Source organism: Quercus lobata, chromosome 5 (assembly GCF_001633185.2).
Source record: "Quercus lobata isolate SW786 chromosome 5, ValleyOak3.0 Primary Assembly, whole genome shotgun sequence".
Taxonomy (NCBI): Eukaryota; Viridiplantae; Streptophyta; class Magnoliopsida; order Fagales; family Fagaceae; genus Quercus; species Quercus lobata.
The window spans coordinates 8,815,103-8,821,637 of record NC_044908.1 but is presented as its reverse complement, the minus strand read 5'-3'; positions in this window follow the sequence as shown (position 1 = coordinate 8,821,637).

The window sequence follows — 6,535 nt, the reverse complement described above, 5'->3', positions numbered from 1 at the left end:
TTGGAACCAAGACATATCAAACCATCCCTAAGGTTAGAAATTCTTCTTTAAGATAAGAAGGATTTAATCTAAGTGAGCGTGAAAAACTTCATATTTGGATGAATTCTGGGTTTTAGTGTGCGATTATTGACTCTATGATGTTAATAGCTTGATTTTAAAGGAAATAAATAAACAAATTGACCCCAAACATGATTTTGACAATAGAATTTCATAAATATAACTGGATATTGTACTCTACTTGAAAAATCAAATGGAAACTTGAATTTGTTTTTTTAGAAAAAAATTTTAGACAGTAGCTCAAATGGATGTTTAGATTTAGACAGTAGTTCAAAGCATCCATCTCTTCACATAGATCTTTAAATTAGGAAGGAAGACATAGAGTAAGTGGGAGTGCCAAGAGTTACTGTATTATTATTAATACTAGTCGCAGGTCCATACTATGCATGAAAATAAATAATTATTTTACAACTGTGGTAAAATTTATAATTTGTTTTCTAAATTTTATGGAAAATAATTTGTTCTCTCTAAAGCTTAAAAAAATTATAAAATTATTTTCCATCTATCCATCTCTACAAATATACCATTTTATTATATTGGGAATGTTTGATTAATTTTTTTTTAAGTGATCCAAATTTTTCTAAATTATGTTATTTTACGTTATATTTTCCTCTTTTTTTCTTTTTTTCTTTTTTTGGTACAGCTAAATTCTTTAATTTTCAAAGTTCTTATTTTCTTGTAGAAGATTATCATAATAATCAAAACTCATCACAAAATTACACCTAATATTACTCAATAGTTGATAGACACATTTAAATAAATAGCAAGATTGTATATTGATATAAATTCAAATTCTATAGAGGATTTCTTGAAATTTACAAAGTAGGGGGAGATTGAGGTGGAAACTTTTGGAGCCAAGAAAAATAAAAGTGTAGGTAAGAAACTGTTCCTAATAAACCTAATCTCTTTAAATTTCCATATTTTAGGGTTTTGGAGGTTGTGTGTTTTTTTCTAGGTTAGATGGATTTATTTATTTAAGTGCGTAAAACTTCATACTTTGATGAATGTTGGGTTTCAGTGTTTGATTATTGACTCTTGGATATTAGTAATTTGATTTTCAAGGGTATAAGTTAAAAATAATAAAAAAATAAAAACCCTAAATGTGATTTTAACATTAGAATTTTATAAAATAACTGAATATATGTATTCTACTCGATGAAAGAAATGAATTTTATAAAAAAAATATGGAAAGCAAAATTTGGAAAAATCTGAAAGTAAGGATCCTCACTGTGACAAAGCCCACTCGTGGGCCTAATGGTTGGCGGAGACTGGTTCTGTCTTTCACCAAATTAGGTCCATTAAAAGCCCATTGTGGCACATTCACCCAAAAAGATTGTAAGCCCTAATTTCCTTTTGGGTTGATTGTAAACCCTACTTTGAGCCAAAATACAATGTAAAACTTAAAGTTATTAAAATCTTAATAATTTTAAGGGACAACTCATGTGTGTATGCATATATATAGTGTGTATTTTGAAAAAAATAAAATAAAAAGTAAGCTTATTTTATTATTCAGCATATTTTTACTATTATTTATGGTTCCACTGCACTTTTTGATATTATTTATGAGTGTCACTATACTATTTCAGCTAACTTTTAACTTTATCTACAGTACTTTCAGCAAAAAAATTTTAATTTCAACAAAATAAGCGGATCCTAAATAGACTTATAATACTTCTGAAGTTATTATGTAAAAATTTTTAGTATTAAAAAAATACTTGTGTAAAAATTAAAGATAATCTTATTATAGTTTCGGTGGTAGCATTCACATAACCTAAGTTAACCAAAAGTCAGAAAACACGAGAATTAATTTCAAATCATGGTGTCCTAACTCCTACGGTTGACACTTTTGTGGTTCTTTTATTTTACTAAAACCTACAAATCATCCACAAATTTAGTATTGGGTTATCTATTCTTTTAAGGATAACGTTAGAAATACAAATTATTTTATTATATTTTTTTACAAATTGTTGATGTGGTTAGTAGTTATAAGTAAGTGAAAAAGTGACATTAGTGGTGGACTCAGATGAAAAGCAATAAAAATTAATCACATCAACAATTTGTAAAAAATAGTGTAAAATAGTTTGTGCCTGTTATATATCATTGTGCCAACTTATACATTTCTCGCTAGGATGATGGGTGTGTTTCTTTTTATTCACACAATTTGCTTCATCGCTTGGCTGGTGAGGAAGATACCAAAAGTCATTTTACAAAGGCAAAGGTGATAAGTTAGACAAACAGGACTAGATTTTTTTTTTAGAAAAAAAAAAGGGGGAATTGGCAGGCTTTGTGGTCTTCAATTAAGGATCAATACCAGATTGTTATCCTAATGTATTGGTTGCTCTTCAAGTCCATGACTTTTCTTTTCTTTTTCTGTTGTGTGCTTCTTATTGTAATAAAAATTCAAATCATGATCATATGTAATTAGTTGTATTTTTTTTTTTTAATTATATGTAACTAAATTGAAATTCTAGAGTTTCAATTTTCAAAATCTCAAGCTCCAAGTTCCAAATCTCAAGTTTCAAATTCCAAAGATAAAATCTTTTTCAAAAGAATTGCAGAAATCAATCAAAGTTTTCTTGCTAAAAATGAAAAAAACCAAATCAGGAGGAAACAAATGGAAATCACACATCTCAAAAACAGTGGGACCACAAATCCCTCATCATTTAAAGTCTAATCCCAAATTTTGACTTTTTACAGGCAACAGCCAAATTAAAGTAGAAAAACCCTTTGATCGACATTTCAATACCTCAAATCAAAGTAGAAAAGCCCTTTGATCGACATGTCAGCAGTCCGGTTCCAAGGTAGAAAAACCCCTTGGTCGTCACAGCTTTGGTTCAGAGGTAGAAAAGCCCCTTGGTTACCTTTCATCAAGATCAAGGTAAAAAAGCCCCTTGGTCGCCACAACTCCAATTCCGAGGTAGAAAAGCCCCTTGGTTACCTTTCGTCAAGACTGAGGTAAAAAATCCCCATGGTTACCTTTCATCAAGATCCAAGGTAGAAAAGCCCCTTAGTTACCTTTCTTCAAGTTCGAGGTAGAAAAGCCTCTTAGTCATCACAGTGCTGGTTCCAAGGTAGAAAAGCCCCTTAGTTACCTTTCGTCAAGATCGAGGTAGAAAAGCTCTTGGCTGTCACAGCTCCGGTTTCGAGATAGAAAAACTCCTTGGTTACCTTTCATCAAGATACAAGGTAGAAAAGCCCCTTGGTTACCTTCCATTCAGATCGAGGTAGAAAAGCCCCTTGATCGACCCTCCATATTAAGACTAAGATAGAGAAGCCTTTCGGTCACCTCAATTATCAAGAATCATTTCAAAATTCATCACCATTCAAGTAGGTCAAGTATTCATAATTTTCATTATTGTCAAAAGGTAAGGCACTGGTTCTATGTTCCAAGATTTTAGGTTCGAGGGCTAGGTAATCTTTGAAAATTCAACTTCAATTAAATCATGGCCGCTAAAATCAGTGTCTTTGCTTTACACTGACATTCGCTTTCCAAGCTCTATCAATGAGGGGCATTCTGTAAATACTTAATTTTGCACTCATGATTTAATCAAGGAAGACGACTAAAATGACCATTCATGTACCCAAAATTCATGATTTCATTACATGCATTAATTTGTTCATTGCATATCATAAAAATGATCTTGAGATTCTAACGTTCGTGACGATATACCCGATTTCCAAATCGGATTGTCGGATCGAAAGATATCGCATGATCAAGTTTGCACGATCAGCATGCATTGTGTCTAGGTATAATCAACCACGCGTGATTAATTTAAATTAATTTAGATTGGCTAAACAATTAAAATTAATTAAATAATTTTGTGATTGGTTGTTAGTTAGTGTCAAAAATAGGTTTGCTTGCATGGGAATAAAAGGGATAATTAGATAACAATAAAATTATGTGATTGATAATGTAGAAATTGTGCTTATTTTCCAGCTATGTATCCCCTTTTAGGTATCTTGTACATTTACTAGTTGCACACACCACAAGCAATTCTTTGTTAAACTTTGTACATGTGATTGTGTGTTAATTTTTGTTGTGGCCGTCCAAAATTGTACTTCTTGAAATGTTTAATACTTTTTGGGGTTGTGAGGTAAAAATTCCCTGAAGGAAATTCTTTTTGAAGCTTGATAAAAAAATTTGAAGGGAAAGAGTTTTTGAAAACATTTGGAATCATTAACATGCATTTCATATCATAAAAACTGTTTTACAAATGTTACTACATAAAATTTCTAGGTTTTTAAAATTTTCTAGTTTTTCAAGTTTCGATCATTCAAACCTGTTTTTCGACCTATTTAAAAGAAAAAAAAAAAAAAAAAAAAAAAAAAAAAAAAAAAAAAAAAAAAAAATAAGGCTAAAACTCTTGGGTTGCCTTGATTTCTCTGTCGATTCCTTTCGATCAGTCGAGCTTTTTTCAAAAAGTTTTTTGATTCCTGGCTCAATTCCTCTCGACCGATTGAAAATCGTTTTTAAAAAGAAATGAGAGGAACCTGAACCTTGTTCTTCATTCTTTTGTCTTCTTCTTTGATCCCTCTCTCAATTCTTCTCAATCAAAATTTTGTCTCTTTTTTTGAGTCAAAGCTTCAAGGGTTTTTCTTCTACACATCTGGTAAGACTCTTTTTACCCTCCTTTTTGCTTATTTTACATGCATTCATGCATTTTTCTTCAATTTCTCAAAAATTTCAAACTAAAGAGATTATAGGATTTTCAATGGTGTTGATCCAATTTCTTGGATGAGTTTTTGTTCATGCATCATGTAAACATGATTCTCATGCTTTAATTTCAAAAATTTCATGATTTCTTCAAAATTTTGAAATTATGGTTTATGTGTTCTTGAGGAATTTGGAGATTTTGTTCAATTGGGTAAAATTGATTAAAATTTACTTATGATATTGTTTAATTGAGTGATTATAACATGTTTTACACTTATTATGTTGTTCAATTGATCAATATAAGAATTTTTGAAAATTAGGGTTTTCAAAATTGGGGATTTTGCTAAAATTTTAATTTTCTTGGTCAATTTTCAAAATTGAGATAAAACAAAACTGTTTTAGAGCATTAGATTATGCATCATATGTGTACTTGCGTCATGCATCATATAGTTTTTAAAATTTCATATTATCCTGTGCTCTAACTCTATCTAATGTAGTCTACCCTTGATATTTGTTTTTGTTTCTTTTAAAAGCTTTAGACATGGCTCCTAAGGTTGGTACAAAATTTAAAACCAAAGCCAATAGAACCTCTGCCTCCTCTCAAGTTGATAGGGTTTGGTTTCCTTCAACCAAGTCTGAGGAAATTTATGAGACCTTAACCAAGTTTAGGTCTGTTTAGGGAGAAAAATAGACACTAGATGAGTTAGATCCTTCCAATTGTAGGAGTCTAGTGTCTAGAACTTGGGTATCCTTGTGTGATGTTTCTGATCCTCCTTCTGCTGCCTTGATTAGAGAATTCTACTCGAACCTCTCGGTTTATTTTGAGGATATAGATGGTCATTACTTGTCTACTTTGATTAGAGGTAAAAAGTTTAGGATAACTAAATGTGTAGTTTCTGAAGCTCTAGGTGTACCTTTGGTTTGTAAACCCACATATCCATACACTAAGTTTCCTTATATAAATGATATAATGTCTTTACTATGTGGAAGATCAGTAACTTAAGGATCTAAACCAAGGAAAAACTCATGTGAGTTTACTGAGCTTAACTATCTTTACTTAAGGTTAGCCTAGCATAATATCTTCCCTATCTCTCATGTTCACACCATTCCTTTAGATAGGTGTGCTTTTCTTTATGCCTTCATCACAGATGGATCCATGTGTTTTCCTTCCCTATTCATTCAGACCATTGTTGAAATTTATAGGAGTAAGTCAAAAGCACAAAAGTTGTTCTTTCCTGTATTTATATATAGGGTGTTGAACTTTCTAGGGTTAAAAGACTTTCCTACTCTAGAAATAGTTCATATCATTGACCCTATAAGAGCCACTTTTCTTAAACAACAACAGGCTCAAATGAAGAGTGCTGAACCAAGAACTAGGACTTCAAAGAGACCAAGAGGTGAAGCTTTTTCTGCAACTCCTACCTCTGGTGATTAGCTTGTTGCTGAGGAGGTTCATATGGATCCTACTGCAATTGTCTATCCTGCTGGTGATGATGATAAGACTACTGACCCTACTGTTACCCCTCCTCTCTCACTCTGTGCCATGATGGAGTCCTTTATGACTACTCAAACAGCTCATGGACAGCTTCTTGATGAGCTAATCACAGAGGTTGCTATCTTGATAGCAAAATTTTCCAAATATAGGAGTGTTTTCCCACCTCTTGCACCCTCTGATCCTTGATAATTGCTTTTTGCAATACGTAATAAAAAGGGGGAGTAGGATTTTGTATTTAGGGTGAGAGTAGAGAGATTTTGTATTTAGGGGGAGTTTGAGTTTTTTTGAGTTTTTATTTGTTTTGATGTGGTTGTATATATTTATGTCTA